Source organism: Tiliqua scincoides, chromosome 5 (genome assembly GCF_035046505.1).
Source record: "Tiliqua scincoides isolate rTilSci1 chromosome 5, rTilSci1.hap2, whole genome shotgun sequence".
NCBI lineage: Eukaryota > Metazoa > Chordata > Lepidosauria > Squamata > Scincidae > Tiliqua > Tiliqua scincoides.
In genome coordinates, this window is record NC_089825.1 from 85,521,521 (window position 1) to 85,547,692 (window position 26,172).

Consider the following 26,172-nt stretch of genomic DNA (forward strand, 5'->3'; position numbering starts at 1 on the left):
AGGGTGTTGCAGGCATGCCTTATGGCACATTTGCAACACCCAGCACTGGCGCTGAAGGACAGTGGCTCAGCTCACAGTGGGATCCTGAGGGCCCAATCCTATCCAATTTTCCAGGGCCGGTGCAACTATATCAACGGGGTGTGCGCTGTATCCTGCGGTGGAGGGACAGTCACATAGGCCTCCTCAAGGTATGGGAGCATTTGTTCTCTTACCTCGGGGCTGCATCAAAGATGGAAAGTTGAATAGGACTGGGCCCTGAGTCTCTCCCCATCAAAGGAAGCAAAAAAAGGAAATTCTGCCTGATGCCAACAAAAATGTAGTCTCTCTCTCTCTCTCTCACACACACACACACACACACACACACACACACACACATTGTATATCTTTTTGCTGATCCCATATATTTCTCTTTCTGGAGGCTTATGTTCATTTCTAAACTGGACAGTCTGGCTAGAGAAAAACCCAGGCTTTGACATATGAACAGTGCTCCTGTCTGCGCCTCTGGCAGAGAAGAGGTTGGGGCAGCTCATCCATTAGGATGCGGGATACATCAGCAGGAGATTGCAAGGTGGGCAAAAGGCAGTGGATTCCAGGCTTCCTTCACCCCAAATCTGCTGCCATTTTCTCCCTCCAGAGTGCTGCATAAGCAACCTGCACTGATCCGCTTTCCACCCCCTGACAGTTGGCAGCAAACGGATTCATCCGCCTCCTTACCTTGCACCTCAAGTGGTTTCTTCGAACACAGAAGTGCAGAATTTCCAGTTTGATTTACAGGAATTGCATGAACGAAGGAGCTCCTTCATTTATGCGGTTCATTTAAGTCAAATCAGGAATCCTGAACTTCTGCAATTGATGGCACTGCACAAGGTGAGCAGCTGCTGTTCTGTTTTTGTTTTGCAATTGTTTTGCAATTGCAAAACAGGCAGCATCGGGTGGTGTTGCAATCATGTTGCTGCTGGATGAGGTTAATGCTGAATTCTGTGTCATTTGAACCTAAACCAGGGTTAACAAAGGCTAATTCCAGAGCACAGACAAGAGCACAAACTTAAAAGTTACAAATCCAAAAAAGATCTTGTCCCCATTTTATATGTAGGGTGAAACCCATTTTATCACAATCTATAATCTATTTTTTTTTTCTTCCAGCAATAGTCCCATGATGCTCTACAACAGTCCCGAAAGACTCAATAGAAGTAGTAGCCGCAGCAGAAATAATTCCAAAAAGAAAATAGGGCCTCTTCAGCGCCAGTTACGGCAAGGGGAATATGGAATGTTCGGGTATTCCCCCATGTTTGAAAGTAATTTTGTCCAGGTGAGTCACTGGGGCCTGGAGAATGGGGGTGGGCAGGAAGCTGAACAAGCCCAAAAGGAACACAGCTGGGAAGATGGTTCTTCTACAGCAGGGGTGCCCAAACCCCAGCCCGCAGGCCACTTGCAGCCCGCTGCAGGTCCCCATCCGGCCCCCAGGGGGTCCCCCCATCTCCTAAGGGCACTCGGCCCTCACCCCAGCCTGCACTGGCCCGCTGCGCGAGCTCCACACTTTGCTTTCCCTCGCTGCCGCTGAGCTCACTGGCAGCGAAGGAAAGACAAGCCCAGCGCGTGCACAGGGCCTTTTATAGTGGGAAGGTAACATGAGACTTGCAGGTCTCATTCATTTTCCGTCTCTAATATATTCATTTATGTTTATTCAAATTTGAAATGAAAATTAATTCTTTTTTTTTTTTCGGCCCCCAACACAGAGAGATGATGTGGCCCTCCTGCCAAAAACTTTGAGCACCCCTGTTCTACAGTGAAAGATGCCTGCCTTAAATCAGCTTGAAAGCTATATCCTGAAAGTCTGGTTCAGGCTCAGGCTAGAAAATGTGCCTACTGTGTGATTGGGGGCCTGGTGGTTGATTTGTCTAAGGAAGATAACATGTGCTGGGAGCTGGCTAATCCAGACCATGGGACAGGGAAGCTTCAGCCCCCATGTTCGCAATATGAATTCCTCTCCCCCACTCATATAGCTGCTATTTACCCCAGGAGAAAAAACTTCTAATGGCTTCTCCAGGGACATGCAACATTTGTGGGGCAGGGGAAGATCTGGATCAGGATTGCTGTAGGGCAGGGGTGTCCAAAGTTTTTGGCAGGAGGGCCACATCAGTTCTCTGACACTGTGTCGGGGGCCCGGGGGGGGGGAAAGAATTAATTTACATTTAAAATTTGAATAAATTTACATAACTTTACATAAATGAATATATTAAAGATGAACCTATATGAATGAATGAGGGTCTTGCAATAGCTCAATGCCTATAAAAGGCCTTGCACAAAGCAAGGCTGGCCTTTCCTTTGCTTCCACTGCTGCATCACAGATGTGAAAGAGCAAGCAGTGGAGGGAACCCTCATCCCACAGCTCACACGAGAGGTCAAACAGTTGCCCTCACGCTGAGAGAAGTTGTGTTGGGCCAGTGCGGGCTTCAACAAATCTCTGGAGGGCCAGAGGCTCATTGGAGACTGGGGGCTCCCTGAGGGCCGCATTGAGAGGTCTCAAGGGCCACAAATGGCCCCCGGGCCGGGGTTTGGGCACCCCTGCTATAGGGCAAAAAGCTAAATGCTTTTTCACCTAGTCTTGATCCAGGCCACTCTCCCCAACATGTACTTTTGAAAAATAGAGCACTCAGACCCCAATCACAGAACAGACAGGTCTCACAAATACGCTCCTCCTCTCTTCCGCTTCCTTCCCTTGTGCTTTGCAAATTCAGCATGGAAGGGGAGAGAGTGAGGAACAAGAAGGAAGTGGAGAGGAGGTGAAAAGGACCTCATGGTGCATCAACAGGGATCTGTGGCTGGCTGACCAGCCCACAATTACAACTGTCAAATGGGCATCTGAGGTGGTTGGTCTCATGGCAGTGGGGATGAGGTGAAGAATGCACACCCAGGTGCCTGAGGTTGCTGCTTCCTCTTTTACGGTGAATCTTAAAAGGAGGCTAGCCCTGCTTGTGACTCGCCAAGCCAAATGCAGTTGCCTGCCAAGCACCCAACAACTCCCGTTTTGCTGTTCCAGGCAATGGCTCATCTTGCTGATAAGTTTTAAGGCAATGCCATGGTATTCCAGCTTCCCAAAGTAAATACCTGTGTGCTGGGAATGTTGTGAAGAAAAACCATGTTTATTTTATTTACCACAATTTAATCCCACTTTTATTCGTATGTTTATTATGTCCATTAACATAAAATCTTTGCTGATGTTGGCATGATGCTTTCCATAATGTTATAAATTGCTTATGCACCGTGTACCACTCTGGGCAGTTTCTTGTTGCACAAAAGCAGGATACACATTAAAATCCAGTGTTTCTCAAACTGTGGGTCAGGACCCACTAGGTGGGTGGCGAGTCAATTTCAGGTGGGTCCCCATTCATTTCAATATTTTATTTTTGATCTGTTAGACTTGATGCTACCATGCCCTGCGTCTGCATTTGGGGAAATGTTACAGACCTGTACTTTCAACAAGCTACTATATATATTCTTATAACAAGGATAGTAAATGGGACTTACTCCTGGGTAACTGTGGGTAGTATTGCAGTCTAGGATTGCTAAAGATTTTCCTGTTTGATTATGTCACTTCTGGTCATTGCATCACTTCCGGTGGGTCCCGACAGATTCTCATTCTAAAAAGTGGGTATCGGTGCTAAATGTGTGAGAACCACTGCCTTAAATGAAATGAAATTAGAAAAATATACAGTCAGATTTTTGCCACTCATTTTGAGTTGGAAGAATCTAAGTGACAATTTTATTCCGACATTTGCTTCAGTTCCACTTCAAGATGCCTTATTAAGGATGTGATGGCCCTTTTTTCTTTCACCAAAAGACCTAGAATTGGCTTCTCCTTCCAGGGGCTCATGGCATTTCCTGCGCAAGTAAATGACAGCTGTGAAGTGTGAAAATGTTTGCATTTGTGCATCAGACATGAAGTAGTCTGAAAACATAACACAGGTGACAGAAAATCTTTTTTTAAAGCCTTATTAGTCGGCTCTTGTGAAAGTAAATTAACACTTCGATCACAGCCAAATTTACATTGATGTTAGCAAGATTTAAATTCAGCTAAGTACATATAACATTGCATGGTACCTTGGAATAAAAACAAGCAATAAATTGTACCCATACTCATTTTTTATCCTTATTTACTCAGTTTTTAAATTATATTGTTTATTTTTTTAAATTACTAATGTATTAGTTTTTTGCATTTGAATTGTTGTGAGCTACCTTGGGGACTGAACAGCGGGATCCAAAACCTCTATACCTGTATAAATAAACGAGTAAACAAATAAAACATATTTCTAGAGCAGTGGGGCTGATTTGGAAGCATCCTCAGTGAGTTCCATTCAGATGTATTTCTCTTCCCCAAGGTTATGCTCTGGAGAAGAAGAAAAAATAATAGTTCTGCAGATCTTCAGCAGAAGTCAAGTATGGGTGGCATGGATTGGTTGGGGTCTGTGCTGTTATGAAAAAAAAAATGTTTCTCCCCCATCCCCAGGGAAATTTTCCACTTAAAAAAAAAAGATATTAATAATTAAAACAACAAAACAATGGATGAATTGACAAACTTATACAATATATGATGCTTTAAAATATATATATATTTTAAAAAACTTTTGAAGCACAGGGAAGGGGCATCACTGACAGTTGAACCAATATTCAGTTTGGTGGTTTGTCTGTTAAGTTGCAAAGCAAGGAGGAAACTGAGCTCACCCCCAAAGTTAAAAAAGCTAAAAGAGTTCTTGTTTTTACTAGGCATGCCTTCTCCCTAAGTCACTGAATATTTCTTTTTGCAGACCATTTACAATTTCACCCTTCCATCAGTAAAAAAACAAATATACACAGAATAAAAAAGAGTTTGGGATTGATGAGACCTTCTTCAGTTTCAGAAGGTGGTAAACTCTTTTGTTGTATCTCCTCAGATCAGCAAACAAGGAGGTCCAATTGAGATCCACAACCAGGAGCAAATTGTGACTGTGGGTATCACCTCTACAAGTCCTGTCTTCTTGATCCCCAATGTTATGCTCCTGGCACGGCCCATTTATCCATCAGATGAGGAGATTCCATTATACAAAGCCATGTTCCACTTTTCACACCCAGTGACATACGAGCTAACCAGGTGAGCTTTTTTCGTTATGGGAATCAAAAGCATGTCTGGCAAAATTCAATGTGTGGAATTTACTGCCATAATGGACAACTGGGAGCAAGGATAGCAGCACTTAATGTGAAACATGGGTCCCTCCCTAAGGCTTAGCCCCAGAAGCCATGTGAGCCATTATGAGGTATTTATCCAAATAATGTCTTTGGAGTTTAGTGGTAACAGTTGGAACTCATCCCTAGGAAATCTGTGGCTGAAAGGAATGGCTGAACAGCAACCCCCCTATAGAAACAAAGGGTATTTCAAAGATTATTTTCTTGCAACGTCACCCTTCTATTACTTCCAGGCCCAATTCTGTCTCTCAAGATGGGACTGATTCCTCGCCTCTCCCTTTCTATATAGTCAGAAACTGGAAGTTTGTTGGTGTTGTGGTTCCCACTTTGGTGATCAAGTCAGTGAAGAGAGAATGATAAAACTCCCAACCATCCACCTACACTCGTGTTTCTCAATGTTTGCCCCCCTACCATACCACTTAAGAACATAAGAACAGCCCCACTGGATTAGGCCATAGGCCCATCTAGTCCAGCTTCCTGTATCTCACAGCGGTCCACCAAATGCCCCAGGGAGCACACCAGATAACAAGAGACCTGCATCCTGGTGCCCTCCCTTGCATCATGGCTTGTAACCCGTAATGGATTTTTCCTCCAGAAACTTGTCCAATTCCCTTTTAAAGGCATCCAGGCCAGATGCCATCACCACATCCTGCGGCAAGGAGTTCCACAGACCAACCACACGCTGAGTAAAGAAATATTTTCTTTTGTCTGTCCTAACTCTCCCAACATTCAATTTTAGTGGATGTCCCCTGGTTCTGGTATTATGCGAGAGTGTAAAGAGCATCTCTCTATCCACTTTATCCTTCCATTGCATAATTTTGTATGTCTCAATCATGTCCCCCCTCAGGCGTATCTTTTCTAAGCTGAAGAGGCCCAAACGCCATAGCCTTTCCTCATAAGGAAGGTGCCCCAGCCCAGTAATCTATCCAGCCTAGGGCAAGACTTACCCTTACAGAAGCCATGCTGATTCTCCCTCAGCAAGGCCTGTTCGTCTATGTGTTTTGAGATTCTATCTTTGATGAGGCATTCCACCATCTTACCTGGTATAGACGTTAGGCTGACTGGCCTATAGTTTCCCAGGTCCCCCCTCTTTCCCTTTTTAAAGATCGGCGTGACATTTGCTATCCTCCAATCTTCTGGCACCATGGCCATTTTGAGGAACAAGTTGCATATTGATCTTTAATTTATCAATGAGGTCTGAAACATCTTCTCTTTCATCCTCTATCTGACTTGATTGCTTGGTCAGGAGGGGCCGTTCAGGCAGCAGTATTTGCCCAAGGTCTTCTGCCATGAAGACAGATGCAAAGAACTCATTTAATTCTCTGCCATCTCTAAGTCTCCTTTTATCTCCCCTTTCCCTCCCTCACCATCCAGAGGGCCAACTGTGTCTCTGGCAGGTTTCCTGCTTCTAACATATTTGAAGAAGCTTTTATTATTCCCCTTAATGTTGCTGGTCATGCGTTCCTCATAGTCTCGCTTGGCCTCCCGTATCACCTTCTTACATTTCTTTTGCCACAGTTTATGTTCCTTTTTATTCTCTTCATTAGGGCAAGACTTCCATTTACAGAAGGAAGCTTCCTTGCCCTTTACGGCCTCTCTAACTTGGCTGGTTCGCCATGCGGGCACCCTCCTGGACTTGGTGGAGCCCTTCTTCCTTTGTGGTATACACTTCCACTGGGCCTCTATTACTGTTGTTTTAAGCAGCCTTCATGTACTCTGGAGAGATTGGACTCTTTTTACCTTCCCTTTCAACCTCCTTCTAACCAGCCTCCTCATTTGAGGGAAGTCTGCTTGTCAGAAGTCAAGGGTTTTTGTGAGAGATTTGCCCGGTATTCTTCCCCCGATGTGCATGTCGAAACGGATCGCAGCATAATCAATGTTCCCCAACAGCTCAGTAACATTGACATCTCTAACCAGGTCCTGAGTACCGCACAATATTAAATCCAGAGTCACCTGTCCTCTGGTGGGCTCCATGACTAGCTGTTCTAAGGCACAGTCATTTAGCATGTCAAGGAATCCAGTCTCCTTTTCATGACCAGAACACAAATTGACCCAGTCTATATGAGGATAATTGAAGTCCCCCATGATTACAACCCTGTCCCTCCTTGTCACCTCCCTGATCTGTTTCCTCATTTCAAGGTCCCCTTTCGGTTTCTGGTCTGGAGGACGATAGTACGCCCCCAGTATTACATCACTCCTGAGGCCTGGTAATTTAACCTACAGAGATTCTATGGTGGAGTCGGACCCGCCTTCAATCTCTACTTTGCTGGATTCTATCCCTTCCTGCAGCCACCCCACCTCCAACCCACTCCTGCCTGTCCCTCCTGTAGAGTTTATAGCCCAAGATTGCGATAGCCCACTGATTCTCCGCATTCCACCAGATTTCCATTATGTCCGCTATGTCAATGTTTTCCCTTGTCACCAGACATTCCAGTTCTTCCATCTTTACTCGGAGACTTTGGGCATTTGCATAAAAGCATTTGTACATGGAATGCCCCAGGATGGGCTGCTTATTAGCTCCTTTGTCCCTGCATCCTCTCACTGTGCCAAACCGTCTAACACATCCCATTGCGCTACCATTCCCAATTTCTTCTCCTACTCTGCCTTTGTCTTGTTGTTCTCTAACCTCCCCATCCTCGTCCCATAGGGATGAGGAGTTCCGAACTGGATGCCCCTCGGCTCCTGTCGGCTTTCCCCCAGCTTTCGCCCACTTCACATGGTCCACCTATTGGAAATACCACTGGAAGTAACTGGTGATGATGGCATCACCAGTTACTTCCAGGCTGGAAGACCAAACGCAATGCAATAAACAGTAAGAGGCTCAGGACAGGCAGGAGGGCTTTTCTAAGTGTGTGAAAAGCACATGCTGGAGCTCTGTGCGCTGAGACGAGTCTCTTACCACTCTCACACTACATCGCTGCTCTTGTTGCCAGGAAGTAAGTGTGAGGGTCACGCATGTACCACCAGACACCACCTCAAGTACCATCAGTGGTATGTGTACCACTGGTTGAGAAATACTAATCTACACTATTAAGATGTAGATGAATAGACAAACTTTGATTGGTAATGGAACAAGACATGTTTTCTGGCAGGTTTTCCCTTCAAATTCCATCCTGTGGTGTAGAGCAATTAAGTTTCTGAAAAAAGCCTTAAATGTCGTCCACCTTGCCTTACACCCATGCAGGTTATTCCCTTTGCGCTTTGTCAAGATCACAGTCCACAACGCAGAGAGGCAGCAGCTGCGCTTTAAACTGGCGAACGGCCGCACTTTCTACCTTCAGCTGTGCAGTGACGCAAGTAGACAGGAGAATCTCTTTGATGCCTGGGTCCGAATTATCCACTTGCTGCGGCCCAACTCAGAAGTAAATGCTGAAGAACAGAAGAAGGCCCAAGCCCCGAAAAGCTGTGCAACATCATCATCTCGATTGGCCAAAACCAAAGTGAGTCTTCTGTCAGAGGCAGCAATCTTTGGGTCCTGGGAGTTGGGAGAATGTGGATAAGTTTGCAACCTGTAGCAGATTTGTTGTTTTCCTGGGAATGTCTCTTTGCTTCCAAATGTGCATTGAACTCCAGTAAGGATGTCTTTGTTTCCAGAGACAAATGTTCAAGTGTCCCAGCGGCCCATTAATTTCTAACAAGCAAGGGCTTGTTGAGCAAGGGCTGAAAACATTTGTTCCGTTCACTCCCATGTAAACCAAAAGCTCTTTCTCCTTCCCTTCCCAGCATGGGGAGGACAGAAGCTCTCTTCTCATGAAATGCTCCTCACATTTACCGAACACAAGGAGGGAGAAGCCTTGCCCATTGGCCCTCTCCTGATACCCGGGTTCCCACCAGCCACACACTTTTGGTGACCTTGTGTTCAGTGTACTTGAGAAAGGTGGTGTACATCTCCTGCAAACACAGTCCCTGGTGGGAATAAGGATCACCCTGTGGCACGGTCGGGGAGCGTACTAGTGTTGGGGCAAAACCTTACTATGCACTTCAGCTGCTAACTCTGCGACCCACTCATGCATGCGGAACATATGACCCATGTTGCACATGCAGCAGAAACGAGATGGCACCATCCTGAAGTGACAGAATGGACAGTAGAGCTTCAGACTGAGAAGGTCATTTTTAAATTCTCCCCCATATAAAAAAAAAATTGCTTGCAAGGAAAAAAAAAAAAGCACCAGGACATCAGGGAGAGAGGTTCTAGCCCAGGGGTGGCTCATACCGAGGGCCGAATGGCATTCATGATGCCTGCTGAGGGCTGGAAATGATGTCATTGAACAGGTCATAACCAAAAATAAGCACTTTTTCTCACTTAGGAATTCATTAACTTCAAATGACAGAAGAGAAAACACATAAATCTTCATCATATTTCAAGATATGGGAGAGCCCAATTTTCGTGGGGGCTGCCCTTTTAGCAGTAACACCTCAGCACTGCTCAGTAGCTGAGAGCCTGAGGGTCAGATAAAAAGCTTCTGTGGGCCACATCCGGCCCCCGGGCCTTACGTTTGACACCCCTGTTCTAGTCCAACCTGCTCCTTGTTGTGTTAATGTTCCATTTATAGGGCATGTGACACAGAGAAGCATTAAAAAAAGTAGCATCGCTCACCAGCAGACCATGATACAGTCCATTCTACAGTCCATTTCACCAATTCATTCCACATCACCAGGTCTGAAAATGCAGATGAATGAGTTGGTAAACAGAGGCAGTGGAATTGGGCTTAAGAGTCCAATGCAGGCTAATAAGGAGGCTTTAGAGCCAAGGCAGAAGTGGAAAGCTGGAGTTGGCAGGGTGTTCCCAGCAGGTGCCCTAGAGAAGCATGTCAAGCCAGCACGGGTACGGAAGAGTGTGATTCAAACCCCTTCCTCACAATGTTTCTGAAGCCGCCCAGGGTGAACCATTGGTGTCCATCTGTGGACCAGATTGGACCCAGGGGTACTTGGGAATCTGCCTACCCAAGAGGGGGACAAGGGACCTCCACAAAAAATAAAGCTACAATTCTCCATCAGTTCACCATCTCCCCCAGCCTGCTACTCAAAGCAACCAATTCACCCAGCAACATGGAGGAGCTGACCATGTGTGATGCTTTTCTTGGAGCTTCTCCCTTATGAACCTCAGAGCAGGGCCAGACTAAGACCTCTTGGTGCCTGAAGTGGTGTACCAAATGTTTCCCACCCATACCTGATATGTGCCAGCCAGCAGGAAGAGAGGAGCAGCAGTGGTAGTGAATGGGCAGATGGAGGTGGGCTCCCCCTGCCAGTTTGCAGCCTGAAGTGACTCAGGGCGCAATCCAGCCCTTGACTTGGGCCGGTGCAAGTCCCTTGCGCCGGCCTAGGAGGGTTGCAAATGTGCCGTAAGGTACATTTGCCCCTCCTCAGGAGTCGGCTAGGCTGGTACACTTCTGTGTGCCAACAGAGGCTGGAACAAGCCTCCATGCCAACAGAGGCACTGAGGCCTGCATCGGCTCAGCTGGGCCAATGCAAGCCTCTGAGGTAGGCAGGGAGGGGGTGGGGAGGGGCGTTCCTGGGCGGGAGGCAGTGGGCAGCCCTGGGGGCAGGGGAGCGGGAGGCACTTATGCCAGATCCCAACTCCCATTTCCGGGCAGAATGAAGCAGCTTCGAGTCGCTTCACTCTCCTTGGACTTGCGCCACCTCAAGAGGTGGCGCAAGTCCAAGGAGACCCTAGGGGAAAGGGCGAATTTCCCAGAGGTAAGGAGAAAAGTTTCCCCTTGCCTCCGGCTGAGCTGCTCTTGGCCCTTCTCCTGCACTGGATACAGCGCAAGCCTGGCTTGCCTGTTCCAGCACAGAGTAGGATTACGCCTTCAGTTGATCATAAGGATGAGTTGGACCTGCCTCAGAGGCTCATTCTCATTTGCCTGCATCTTGGCTCATGCACAAGATGCTAGCAACAGAGCATAAGAGAAAGCCTCTGACAGAGCCTCTATTCAGACTAAGGGCAAGTGGGGTAAACAAGTCCTTTGCTCGTATCTTGGCTCCAGAATTCAAGCCTTTAGCTGTATTTGGTACCTTAGGACCAGAGGCTGGGGGGGAGCGAGAATGGGGACAGACAGATCTTCAACAAGTGCCTATCCAAGTCCAGCAGTCATTCTCAATAGGGGCCATATGCACCCCCCCCCCCCAGGAGCTGTGGCTCATTGGGTCACAGACTGAAAAGCGTGAGAAGGGGATTTTATGTTTATCTGTTCACATTGTATCCTTGTTTGATAGGAGGGCCCTGGAACCTGCGAAGAGCTCCGAAGGGGACATAGCAAAATAATAACACTAATAATAATAAAGTTGAGGGAAGTGGAGCAACGTGTGTGTTTGTGGTGGGAGATACAGCTGCGAGTCAGGACTCCTGGGTTCCCTGGTGCTGACTGTCTCATTATCTGCCTTCCCAGATTCCATCTCCTCGGCAGAATTCCCCTCAGCGCTCACCTGCAAAATCCATCAGCTGGAACATTCACACTGCCACCAAAACAATGAGTGCCCTGGAGAATAAAACCAAGAAGAAAAAAACCAGCACACCATCTCCAAAGAAAGTGACCAAACCCAAAACCCCACCACCAGTCCTCCCATCGCCTCCAGCCCTTCCACCACCACCAGCCCGTCCACCGCCACCAGCCTATCCAACACCACCAGCCCTTCCAGTGCCTCAGCCACCACCTCTCAGTTCAATCGAAGCCGTTGCTGGTGACAGTCATATCAGCTGTCCAACTTCTTCAGAGGTGATGGAAATGTTGCAGAAGAGTCCCAGAGACGAGAGCCAGGCTGTTGAGAAATCAGAGCGTAAAAGCAGCCCCCAGTCTGAGAGGTAACAAGATGCACATACACATCATGGCTTGTACCCCGTAATGGATTTTTCCTCCAGAAACTTGTCCAATCCCTTTTAAAGGAATCAACTTTTCATTCCTCTTGCTGTGTAAACAGCTTTGTGCATTTTTTTGGGTCAAAAAACAAAGGCACAAGCTTCCTGACTTACAGATGTGCCCCAGTGCAATCAGTTTGGCTGAGCAAGAACAGTAGCAAACAGGAGGAGCAAAGAGGAGCCTGGGGCATCAATGACAGCTGGACAGGATGAGGAGATGTGTGCGTGCCTCTGTAAACAGTCCTCCTCTCTGCTCAAAGACATGTGCAGTAGACATGGAAGGAAGATGCCTCCCTCTGCCACAGGCTCCTTTACAAAAACAACATCAGAGCAAGCATGCACCAACTACTGTACTGTACAGGAAACCAGCACATTTGTGCATGTGAAGGCTACAAGCCTCTTCCTGCATATGTGCTATATGTTTAGGGCTGCTCTCCCTCTGCAGCTCTTCCTGGGAGGGAGTGTTTTGCCAAATCCCAATCCACTGGGCCTTGTAAACCAGTCCAATCAATCAGAGTTGCCAATAAGCCAAGTTACAATCCAAAGTCAGGTTCCAGGTAGGTCAGTCCAATCCGTCAGGGTATCCAAATCAAAGTCCAAAGCCAAAGTCCAGTCACAATCCAGTCTGATTCCCAATTCCATAAACCAAGTCAGCCAGCCAGTCTCCTCTCCTACCTCCAACCTGCACTCCTTCAAAACCCACCAAACCCTTTCTGCCTCAGGTGCTCCCTATATACCTGAGGGATCTCCTTATGCTCTAGTGGCTGTAGCTGTGCAGCACACCTCCAGCTACCACCTGGGCTTTAATCCTGCATTTACTCAGAGCAAGGGGCACTGTGGACACCACACCCTATCTCCTCGGTAATATCTTCCGCAATTCCAATACAGGGAGTAACAGCCACATCAACATCCAGCCCGGTTAGCTTACATTTCAAAACCACCCAGTGTAGCGTACTGTACTGTAGGTACAGCAGAAACATGTTTTTTCATGTCCCACAGCATGTTTCCTGTCCACAGCAATTATTATTATTAAGAATATTTATATGCAGCTGTTCAACTATTACAAAAAGTAGTTCACAATTTTGTTTAAATAGCTTAAATATATAATGTTGGGCTTAAGCATAGTCCTCTGGAACCTAACCTGTACTTAAGTGGGGGACCTTGTGTATGAATATATAATTATTCAGATTGGATGAAAAATGAATGTATGAAAAGAGGTTTGTCTGTGACATAGCCTAAGCCCCAACTAGACATTAGGGGCAACTGCATATTTTATAGACATAAGGTTGTTCTATTTGCTTGTAAAGGGGGTGTGTGTCTCTTTTTATGAAAAGAATGTGGGAGAGGGGAGCAAAAAACGCATATACCTCACCTCACTTTACCACATTCTGCTACTTTTAAGTAGTTTTTCTCTAACCGTGCTCTGATATAGAAATGCAATGAGCAGGAAGAAAACTGCTTAAAGCAACTAAGCATTATGGGGGCAGACTTCTCTCCCCTCCTCCATGCACTCCTTTCCGCATAAAAAGTAGACTCCCACCCTGCATCACCACTTGATAGGCTAATGGGACAAGCACAATTTAACAAACACGCAGTTGTCCTGAAGGTCCAGCCCAGGAGTAGCTAGATCAGCTCTTTATCGGCCCAGGTGATAACTGGGTTCTCCCAGCATTGGCCTTTCAGCAGCTGTGCTTCCGCCTAGGTGCTGGGAGGAAGAGATGGAAGGAGGCCTCAAAAAGAAAGGAACACTATAAGAGAAGGTGCAGACCAAGAGGATGAGAGAGGGAGACACTGCCTGGGTGCGGGGAGAACCCAATTATCACTTGGCCCACCCTTTCAGCACTGCCACTTCTTCCAAGGTGCTGGGAGGAAGAGACAAAATGAGGCCTCAGAAGGTGAGAAATGTATAGGGAAAGGGGCAGACCACAAGGGATGAGATAGGGAGGCACTGCCAATTCACTGGGAATGCCCAAGTGGGTCATCTTTTCAGCCCTGCTACTTCTCCTAAGGTATCAATTCGCAGAGCACCTCTCAGCTGTGGAGCTGCAAAGTGATCCCTTGGCAGAAGCAGCCTTGCTGAAAGGGCAGCCCCCATGATAATTGGGCTCTCCCAAGACTTCCATCAGCTGCTTTCAGCTGCTCAGCAACTCTCAGCTGCTGAGCTACGAAGTGACTCCTCAGCAGAAGTGGCACTGCTGAAAGGGCAGCTCGCATGAAAACTGGGCTCTCCCGTATCTTGAAAATACTATCAAGATTTGCATATTTTCTCATCTGTCATTGGCAGCTACTGAGTTCTGATGTGAGAACCAAGTGCTTCTTTCTGGTCATCACCCGCTTAATAATGTCACTTCCTGCTTAATGATGTCACTTCCGGCCCTCAGCAGGCACCATGAATGCTATTCAGCCTGCTGTATAAAACAAGTTTGACACCCCTGGTCTAGAACTACAGATACAAACCCTAAGGACCAATACAAGACTCTGTCCTCTTCTTTTGGGTGTTAAGACAGATGGAAGGTGGCGTGCGGGTATAGTATTATGGGTTAAAAATTGTAATGGGGTGTATCTTCTCCTGTTTCAGAAAACTTAAGAAGAGCCATTCCAGTCGAAGCAGGTCTGGACATAGAGGTAGGACATGCCTAAACGGTGCTTTTTCCTTTTAGCCTATAAAGTGATGTGCAGGATGGGCGCTTCTCCCAAACAGTACTAAGAAGGAAGAGAAATCATAGCCTGCCCACCCATCCAGAAAGAATAATGTGTCCTGAGGAGTCATGTCCCCTTTCTGGTCCTATATAAGAATTTTTCTGGGGTTGTCTCAAGGAAAAAAAAAAAATCTCAACACTGCAATGCAAATTTTTTTAAAAGTACCATTTTTGGGGGCTTTATTTGCACTTGAGAAAGAAAGAAAAATCTTTGCTCATTAGCTAAGTACTAGATTCCAGGAGTAGGCTATATGTCCACTATACAAACGCAACTTTCTCTACTGGAGTAGCATTTTCCATATAAACCTGAAATCACTGGTTGACTAAGGAGGCTCTAAATTTCCCAGAGCTCTGGAAACAAGGATTAATTCATCCCTCTATTCTACCACAGATTTCAACCATCCTGCAACCCTCATCAAGCCATATATTTATTCCTTTTTTCCTTCACGCATCCTCATCTCCTGCCCCCCTCTACAAGCACACACACATTCATCCCCTTCAGCAGAGGAAGCCCAAGGCATTTAGTGTCTAAACTCCTTAGTGAAAAACACACAAGCCTAATAAAACACTAAACAGCAAGGGGACAGTCCACTAAAAGTTACCTCAGTTTAGGTATTTAAAAAAAAAAATCAACTGATGAGGCCTTAGGAGTGGACCACAACAAGTGGGAAACGCTGGCCTCTGAGCGGCCCACTTGCAGGCAGGCTGTGCAGCATGGCCTTTCCCAGTTTGAAGAGACACTTGGCCAACAGTCTGAGGCTAAGAAGCAAAGAAGGAAGGCCCATAGCCAGGGAGACAGACCCGGGACAGACTGCACTTGCTCCCAGTGTGGAAGGGATTGTCACTCCCGAATTGGCCTTTTCAGCCACACTAGACACTGTTCCAGAACCACCTTTCAGAGCGCGATACCAGAGTCTTTCGAGACTGAAGGTTGCCAACCCAAGTGTTTTCACTAATTTTATTGTGAGTGGTTTGTTTTTTTCCTTGCATTGGTTTTGGGTCTCTTTTAACGCTTGGCAAAATGTAGACTCAGAAATGTTTAAGACTCATCATTACTCCTCCATTTGTTTTTTACCTGAATGGGGAGAGACAACAGTTCAGCAGTATGATCAGTAGATCATTTAGTTCCAGGTTCAATCCCAACCATTTCTACTTAGAAAAGTTCAGATAGTAGGGCTGGGAAAAACTCTGCCAGAAAGCCACCAACAATGGAAGAAGCTACTACTAGGCAATGCTCCAAAGCATGGACAATGCAGATTGGGATTAACTGGTAGGTCTGTGGGAGATTGCCAAGAGGCTTCGACTCCTAAGAGCTTAATAGTTGCAAGTGGGGAAAACAAAACCTTTGCACGGCTGCCTTTGTGTTAACTATTTTAGCTTTGTTTTCTCTAATAAAATGTGAATACGGTAGTCACTCTTTATCCGCAGGTTCAGAACCCACAGATTTGACCCAACGCAGGTTCCCAACTCACGCTGGGAGAGCCCACAGAGGAGCTTCTGGATGTGACTGGAGGTTGCAGAGGTCCTCCCCATGTGTGACCTCTCCACAACTCTTGCCACAGCCTTCTGGCAGGCACTTCTGGATGTTTGCTAAGCCGAGTACCTGTCAGAAGACTCAGAGCCCAATCCTGTTGCCAATGTGCCATAAGGCACGTTTGCGGGGCTTACCACCGGGCTCCCGCCAGAGGTGGCTCAGCTCTGGCTGGCGCTGAGCCACCACCCGGCGGGTGCTCGCGTTCCGCAGCTCGGCAGTGCCTGCGACCGCCAGGCTACAGAACGGGGAATGGGGGTGTTCCTGGGGGTGTGGAGGAGGCATTCTGGGGAGGGGGGAGGTGTGGTTGGGGGCTTTCCTGGGGGCAGGGAAGAGGCAGGTCCATGAAGCCGAGCTCTGCAGGATCCAGGGCGCTCGGGTAGGGCTGCTCGCCCTACTCGAGCGCCTTCACTTTAGCGGCGACCAAACAGTCACCGCTAAAGTGAGTAGCCCCATTGCGGGACTGCTTCCCTTACTCAGGCGAAGGGGACGAATGTCCCCTTCTCCCGAGGAGCCTCCCTTTTTTTTTTTTTATAAAGGTCACTTTTAGTTTTCGTTGTGAAACCTGAAGTGGCCATTGTTTTTCTATTTTCAGCAGTTTGGAAGCTTGTTTTGTAACTGGTTCCACTTGAGCTGGCCCATTTATGAGACCGACTGGAGCGGTTGCCTAAGGTAGCTAGTTGATGGGGGTGCTCACCTTCATCCGCCCACTTACCTCCACTGCTCCTCCTCTTTTTCCACACACTGGAAAAAGAAGAGAGGGAGGAAGAATAAGAGGAAGTGTAGAGGAGAGTGGTGAGCTAGGGTGTGTCCTCCACACTTCTTCTTTCGCCCTGTCCTCCCCCTTCCTTTTCCAAGCCAGGCATCAAGAGGAGGGGAGGCTGGCACACCACCAGGTGATGGGGGTAGCACTTGCCCTATTGCCCCAGGCACCAGGAGGACTTACACTGGATGTGGGTCCTACAAAAACAAAAACAAAATACCATAGATCCCACAAGCCTAAAATTTGTCCTAGTCTAAAGCAGCCTCAAACGTGCATCACATCTCCCCCACTACACTCGCCTAATCATCTCCCACATCCATTCTCCTCCACTTCTCTATCAATATACTTCCCTTATCCCTCAGCCTTCACTTTCCACCTCCTTTCCCCCACTCCCAATGCTGTCCTGTCTACCTGAACCTTGAACTCTCTGGATTTCTCTAGGTGTTTCCCGGAAGCCAAGCAAATTTGCTACCCTTCTCAGGGCCTGCACCTGGGGCAAGAAGAAGAAGAAGAATCGAAACGCCAAGGCTGAGGGCAAAGGGAAGAAACATTGAACAGAGTGAAACAAAGAATCTGAAAGCACAAAGGGAAATATCGTCTACCTTGCATGAATATAATAAAGATGTTATAAATGTCATTATTTTTTCTTTGTTACGGTTTCCCACAATCCAGGCCTCATTCCTGGCACTGGATAAAAGCTCCAAGACTAAGCCATGGTGGGCCCTAGTTAAAATGGATCTCTGCACATGTTTGGGAGTCCTCTATTACTGGTTTCCCAGTTTCTCCAGACCAGGGGTGCCCAAACCCTGGCCCTGGGTCCACTTGCGGCCCACGAGGACTCTCAATGTGGCCCTCAGGGAGTTTCCAGTCTCCAATGAGCCTCTGGCCCTCCAGAGATTTGTTGGAGCCTGCACCAGCCTGACGCAACTGCTCTTAGCGTGAGGGTGACCGTTTGACCTCTTGCGTGAGCTGTGGGATGAGGGCTCCCTCCACTGCTTGCTGTTTCACATCTGTGATGTAGCAGAGGCAGCAAAGGAAAGGCCAGCCTTGCTTTGCACAACTGTTACCCTGCACAGGCCCAATCTCGTCTGATCTTGGAAGCTAAGCAGGGTCAGGCCTGGTTAGTACCTGGATGGGAGACCGCCTGGGAATACCGGGTGCTGTAGGCTTATACCATAGTCTTTCGAGACTGAAGGTTGCCAACCATTTTATAGGCCTTGAGCTAATGCAAGCCCTTCATTCATTCATATAAGTTCATCTTTAATATATTCATTTGTGTAAACTTACGTAAATTTATTAAAATTTTAAATGTAAATTAATTCTCTTCTCCCTGGCCCCGACACAGTGTCAGAGAGATGATGTGGCCCTCCTGCCAAAACCTTTGGACACCCCTGCTCCAGACAGAGGCCCCATTTAAGGTTTTCCTCCAGGCAAAAATAAAAAAAAAACCTTCCACTTCCCTCCAAGCAGATAAAACAAGTAAAACAAAGTTGTATTGGCCCAACTTGATTTAGGAATATGCAGGTTTTGGAGTTTCAAGAACGTTTCATCCAAATGGCTGTGTTTCATCCAATACAGCAACACTCTGGTAGGTCCGGAGCAAGCTGGCTTGAGATGAAAAATAATGTTTTCTTGAATGACAATGAGATCGTTACAAAGCTGGTAAAGTTTACACAAGCTGATAATGAGCTTATTTGAAAAAATGACTGAGAATACATCTGCTGGGGCCACAAAGGGAATTTTCCGAAAGACTGAACATCTGGAATCTGCAGTCTTAATCCAATATTCTGTCGCATAACGCACGCTGGCTTTTGCACTTCCAGATATACCTTTGGAATTCTCTCTGTTCAATGCACCCATGGGAGAATACATAGTGTTGTATCTTTGGACTGATAGGGGTGCCAATCTCACTTGGATAACCAACAGAAAGAGAAAAGGAGTTTTCTGGCTGCTTTTTAGGGCCTAACTCTATCCAACTTTTCAGCACTGATGTAACCACACCAGTGAAGCATCCACTGCATTCTATGGTGGTGGTGGGGGGGCAGTCATGGAGGCCTTCTGAGGTAAGGGAACATTTATTTCCTTATTTCGGGGCTGCACCAGTGCTAGAAAGTTGGGCTGTTAGTCAGCAAGGCAAATGGAGATGTGACACTAAAACACACATACTCTTCCCATCTGTACCTCCCTCTGTGTTGCAGTAAATGAAAATAAGTCAGGAACAAACATACAAAACTGCCCCTGTAGCTGTGCTTTCTGTCAATTTCACATCTGCAAAAAAAATTTTTTTATTTTATTTACAAAGCTCTTCAACTCTTCTGTGATCCCTTTCTACCATCTAGTGGAGAATTCAGGTAAGGCATGCAAATCCTCTCCCCCCCCCCCAAAAAATAGGGCATATTCAGTTATAGTATTTATTTGCAACTATCTGGTAAGTCCATGAGATATTTTCCACTCTCTACCCAAGTTCAAGGAAAAGCCAAGCAAGGGAAATGTGAGGCAAAAGCTACCTCTGACCAAAGCTGTTAGTTTCTCAGAACAGGAACAGACGCAAATATCTGGATAAAAATATGTAGGGCAGGAAGGACGGGGATAAGACATGACAATTATTGAAGAGTACTTCTGTCACTGGAGTCTCTGATCTACAATATAATAGGTGCTGAGGCTCACAAAATACAGAAGGAGTCCTGAGGATCCAAAATTCAGAAAGTTAAATTTCAAGGTCCGAGTTGTGCTGTTGGGCTTCAGATCCTGACATTAATGTATGACTTTTGAATTGAATGAGGGGACTTCTTGCTTTTTCAGCAGTTGAGTTGTGTCAAAACTCAGATGTTGGCATGAAAATACATTTAAAAAAACAATTCGATTATCAGTTTCAGATGAGAAAAATCTCATTTAATGCTATTTTGTTTTATCTCTACTAATTGGATTTTTTTTTTAAGTCCCTCTCTGGATTCTCTGTGTCCTTGTTTCTCTGCCAGTTTTCAGAAAAAAATAGCCCTGAAATAAGATTCCATTATCTCAACTGAAAGCTAAAAGCAAATTAAAAGTGAGAAGAACCTGTGGCTATTTAGGGGTTCCTGATTAACCTATGTGTCAGCTTAGAAAGTCACACCATTGAATAATCATTAAAGATTCTTGAAGAAGCAGAAGTGAACCTTGGGAGAATCTGGAGTTGGGGATAAGTGGCAAGGTTGCAAAATTTGCACATGACACTAAACTTTCTCAAGTGGTGAAGGCCAGAAGGGACTGTGAAGTGCTCCAAAAAAGATCTCTCTAAACTGGGGGAATGGGCAGCAAAATGGAAGATGGATTTCATTGTGAGTAAGTGTAAAGCAATGCACAGTGGAGCAAGAAATCAAAATTTCAGGTACACACTAATGCAGTGGTTCCCACACTGGCGGGTTGTGACCCATCAGTTAGAAAAGCACACATGTCCGGCCCCTTAAGGGGCGGGGTCAGGGGAATTGCAGCAATGCAATCCCCAGGATTGCGCTGCTGCTGGGGAAAAGGGGGGTTTCTGGCTTACCTGAAGCCAATGACAGTATCCAGGGGTGTGGGGAACCCTGCAAACTCCCCACATGGATCTCAGCAGAGACCACAGCAGGGTTCGCCAAGTCTGGAAAATAAAGAAAATTGCGATCAGAGGTCACTTATGGTTTCCAATCAAGAAAACAGAAGTGACTTCCGATTGCAATATTTTTTCCAGGCTTGGGGAGCTCTGTGAAAGTGACTGCGGGGCTCCAATACACCCCCCCCCCCGGAGCCTATCACTGGCTTCAGGTAAGCCAGAAACCTCCCTCCCAATGACAGGCTTTCCCCAGCAGCAGCACGATCCTGGGGATCACATTGCTGCAATACCCCCACAAAGACTTAGGTGGTTCTCTCCTCCTAAGGAGGACTTTGGGAACCACTGCGCTAATGGGTTCTGAGCTGTCTGGGATAATAGCGGGAGAGCAGACAACAGAAAATATTCCTTACCCAGCAGGTAATTAATCTGTGGAACTCCTTGCCACATGATGTTATGGCACTAGGCCTAGACTCCTTTAAAACAGGATTAAAAAGATTTATGGAGGGAAAGTCCTTCGCAGGTTACAAGTCATGATGACTATAAGGGTTTTAGAGGAAGCCTATCTCTGAATGCCAGATGCAAGACAGTGGCAACAAGATACAGGTATCATGTTGTCTTGAGTGCTCCTTGAGTTGGGCCACTGAGAGATACAGGAAACTGGACAAGATGGGCCCCTGGCCTAACCCAGCAGGGCTCTCATTACATTCTTCTTAGGTGGGCAAATTCACTATGAGTTCAGTTAGTGAGAATGTTCCAAGCAAGGAGATGTAACAAAAATAATGTGAGATTCTCATGTTCATGTAAACAAGAATTCCAGATAAAAATCTTGAATCAACAACTTTGAATGCCTAAAAGCCTGTTGAACTAGCTGCAAAGGCAGATCCAGCAGGGACAGGCCCTCCCCCATATTAGCCTCCTGAGTTCCAATTGGCTGACCAGTGGCACAAGCAGGATGAAATGGGGGAGGGGTGCACTGGATCTGCAGGAGGAGCTGGGCTGTCGCATCTCCTCAGTCTGGCTCACTGATTGTGCCATGGGCAAACAAGCAAGGCTGTCACTCTGGATCACCATCAGCCTGACTCCACAGATGTGCGATATTGTCACAGCTGCTGACCCTGAAAACGGTCTTGTGTGCAAGATTATCTTCCCCCGCCCCCATTCCTTTAAGGCACCATAATCTTGGTCTGCACCATCCCTTACTGTGCGACCCTTATTCAGTCATGCACCTTCTGTATGAACCTAACCATGCACAAAGGCCATACATTTATCCTCCTGTTGCAAGGCTATGCAAATATTGTAGCAACCAATGACATTTATTCAGCTTCAGGGATCTAATAGGCTCCCTACCTGTCTCCCTCTTCATCCCCAACCAGGGTGCTCAAAGGTTGTCTTAAGTGAGACTCACAGCCAGGCGATGATGCAACTGTTTGGTTGACTGGCATGAGTAGGAAAAGTCTCTGCTTCTGTCAAGTTATGATACCATGCAGTTAGACTGCAAATAAGCCAGACTCACAATCCATCACCCTTGACCATCCAGACACAAGAGCAATCCTCTTGTGAAAACAGTAAGAGGATACTAAGGTCAGAATCACTGCAATTTAGGATACTAAGCAAACTAAGAGCCCAATCCTAAGCTAAGTAGGGTCAGGCCTGGTTAGTACTTGGATGGGAGACTGCTCGGGAATACCGGGTGCTGTAGGCTTATACCATAGTCTTTCGAGACTGAAGGTTGCCAACCACGAATCCTAACTAATTTTCCAGTATCAATGCAGCCATACCAACAGAACATGTGCTGCATCCTGAAATGTTTGTTCCCTTACCTTCGTTGTGGCTGCATCAGCACTGTAAATTTGGTTAGGACTGGGCTGTACGTCCCTTACCTCCATTCCAATTAGGTTCCAGGGGTCTGTATGGAAGTGGAAACATATGGAAGTCAAAGCAGCCTATTCTATTGTTCCTGCACAAAAGATCTGCCAGTAAATTGAACATTTGTAACTCAGGAAACCAGGGTCCACAGCAAGAGGGGTGGGAAGTTGCAGAGGATGCTCAAAATTCTTAACATCCCCTTCCTTGAAGTTAGAATTGCAGATCCAACTATGCCATCCAGACCAAAGTGTTAATGAAGAAGGCAACCTTTTGCTGAGTTTGACCACTGATTCCTCTAGTTCAGTATTGTGTTTGCTGATCAGCAGCAACTGTTGATGCACTTAATCCTGTTTTCAAAGAACACCCGATGTTAACCTGCTCCCATTCTGCAAGTGCCCTGGTCAGCAACTCTGGTTCATCCCCATGGAAACCAAGCATCCTCATAACCAAGCCTCCAACACACATTCCATGCTTAGATTTAAAAGAGGATGGAGAGAGATTTTTTAAGTCACTCCTCTCATTTAAATATTTTCCCAGGAACCATTCCATCCTTAGCCCTCCTGCTGCTGCTTTGAGACTAAACTTATAACTGATTATCACTCTTCTAAATCCAAGAGATTAAATCAAGGTTGCGAATATCTGTGTTGTTACAGCCATCTCTGCCTACGCAAAAAGGATGAATGCCTTGGAAAATGCCCTTTGTCAGTAGTGCACATATTTTCAGTTGCTTTGCAAACAAGCCCATTATCAATGACAAAAATGTTTCCAGATCTGCAACTATCCCATGACCATCAACGAAAATCTTCTTTTTAGCCACAGCCCAGCTTGCTCAGAGTACAGTATACTAGAGTGCTATTGTATTTTTAGCCTGTTGGATGATGAGTTCTGGGAAACTCCAAAGCTTGCATACTCCTACACAAACCAAAATTGGGCTAATAAAAATATGGTTTCCAGGCAGTCTCCTATCCAGAATGCTATCTGAGTCTGGCTCTTCTAAATGGTTGTTGGCATCCTTCAGTCTCGGAAGACTATGGTGTCACGCTCTGAATGGTGGTTCTGGAACAGAGTGTCCTCTCCAGTGCGCAAAGCCTGAGTAAAGTAGGTATGGAGGATAGGCTATTACCCATGCAGCAAATCCCCCCTCTCCACGTCACTGAAATGGTCCAATGGAAAAGAAGAGGCCAATACAGTTGGTTCCAGCGGCGTCGCAGGAGTTGCCAGAACGTGACTGTGTTCAGCCATGAACTGCCTCAGGGACTCCGGCTCCGGATTTTGCCTCGAGGTTGACTCCTGAAGCCTTTTCCATAACTGGATGTAGCCACAAGACAGTGGAGGTTTGGGATCAGAGTTTTCCTTCTCTCAGATGAGCTGCCTTCCCAGGCTGACGAGTCCCAGCTACCCGGTATAAATGGTAACCAAATGGTATAAATGGTATAAATGGTAAACTAAATGGTATAGCCAAATTAAATCAAAAATCGAATTAATTGGTTTTTCATTGGATTTTTTAAGTTTCTATCCATTCCCTGGAGTTTATCAAAGGGTAAAGCAAAGAATGCTAGACATTGAGGCACAAAACCTCTTTGAACTTGCTTCTAGAATTTGCTGCCCTCTTAATTTCTCTATCCCGCTAAAGTATGGGCAAATGGCTCCTTATCTGAGTATTCTGATCAAGATTCAATGTGTTTCCATCCAAGGTCACAGAAGGCAAATACCATATAAAGAACGTCTCTGCCCTTGTAATTTGGGAAATGTTGAATCAATCATAAACATTCTTTTTTATTTTCCTCGGCACACTAGATCCCGCCACACTTACATGACTCCACTTCTTGGCAAAATGAATGGGCTTTCAGATAAGGCAAAAGTGAAGTGTCTCCTAAATGACTGCTCACCAGATGTGCTAGAGGGAGTTTCTAAATTTTTACTTTTGGCGATTTCTAAGCCCTCTTAATGTAATTTGTCAAAAATGTTGATATTTTATGTTGAACTGTAAATGCTTTATTAGTAATTTAGTATCTTAACTCCGTTTTTGATAAACGGGATTAGGACTAATTATGCTTGCTTTTATGATTTCTCTATCTATGCCTAATAAAGGTTTATTCATTCATTCATTCATTCATTCAATATGGTTTCCCTTATTCATGATCTCCTAGCCTTTGAGATCAACACAGGTAGCACAGCTACATTCTACCGAGCTACTTTCAGTAAATATGTGTTTGATGGAACAGCTGGAGTGAAACGAAATGGAGAGCCAGACTTTAAAAATTGATATTTCTCTCAGGAACACCCTTTTCAAAATGCTTACGGAATTGTGTTTACCATAAAACCAGAATAGCCTTGTGTTCTTATTTCTGCTCACAGCAGAGCAAAGAAGGCACTGGAGTCCAGTAAAATTGGGAGTTGGGCTTTGATCTGGGAGGCAAGGCAAGTCATTCTCCCAGTCTTGAATCATCCTCTGGAAAACTGCTATAATATAGATCAACCAAGCAAGATTTGTTTATTTTATTCATTACCACATTTATATCGCATTTTTAAAAATAAAAATCATTGCCTTGTCAAACAGAAGAGAATAAAGACCCACAATATACAGTATATCAAAATAGGTATTCATGCCAAAAAGCGCTCGCTCTCTCTCTCTCTCTCTCTCTCTCTCTCTCTCTCTCTCTCTCTCTCTCAAAATAGGTATCATAAAATTAACAAAAAGAAACATTAAGATGGCTTTAAAATATAGTATAAAATAGTTGAAATGAATTAAGCAGCAGGAAACAATCAGAACCACCACCAAACCACACATGACATGAAAAGCAGAACTGTGCCTCTGTCTTCTGAAAAAAAGTAGTTGCAGGTGTGGGGAGAACCTGATCCAAATCTATGGGTGATACATGGGTGATTAAACTTTGCCCCCAGATCTCATTCCTGACAAAAATCCCCTGCCCTCTCAGGCTAAATAGTTTGTGGGATGGGGAACTAAATAGTTGTGGGATGGGGAATTTTCACAAAGACCTGGCACAGAGAGAAATAATTAAGGGTCCAAGCCTATCTAGACAGAGCACTAACTTTCCAGCACTGGTTTAGTCACAATGCAACCCTGAGATAAGGGACTGCCTCCCCATTGCAGGATGGAGCACATGTCCCATTGGCAGGGCTGCACTGGAAAATTGGATAAGATTTGGTCCTAGGTCTCCCTTCTACTACAGCACAGTCCTGATACGGACTTGCAGCTCCTATATTAAAAAAAGAAAGAAAAAATGAATGCACAACAAGCTTTTAGTATTCTATGTCACTTGACCCTTAAATGCCCTCAAAAGCTTGCTGAAAGAGAACAGCTTTTGCCTGATCCTGAAATGCCAATGAGGAGGAGAACTCTCTCTGAACAAGGAATTTCACAGTCTTGACACACCTGCTGAGAAGGTTCTGACCTGAGCCAGAGCCCCAGTGTGCTTGAAACCAGCGAAAGATGAAAACAGGGCACCTGAGAAGATCTTGACGCGTGGCTGATTCAGATGAGAGAAGACAGTCCTTGACATATTCATTTAGAGCTTCAAAGATCAAAGTCAGAATTTGGAACTAGACACAGAAACCAAATGAAAAGTAGCAAAGATTTCATTAAACCACTGCAATATCTTCAGGAGGCGTCTTTGAGGGCAAGAGGGAGTGGACTGCAACAGCGAC

General features: G+C 45.9%; 1 protein-coding gene and 1 pseudogene across 1 annotated transcript in view; one reads left to right on the forward strand and one right to left on the reverse strand.

Moving 5' to 3' along the window:
- LOC136651116 (acid-sensing ion channel 2) overlaps positions 1-26,172 on the reverse strand; it is a 471,153-nt gene that overhangs the window by 335,997 nt on the left and 108,984 nt on the right. The gene's annotated exons all lie outside the window — the stretch shown is intronic.
- LOC136654558 (5S ribosomal RNA) lies at positions 18,120-18,238 on the forward strand (annotated as a pseudogene).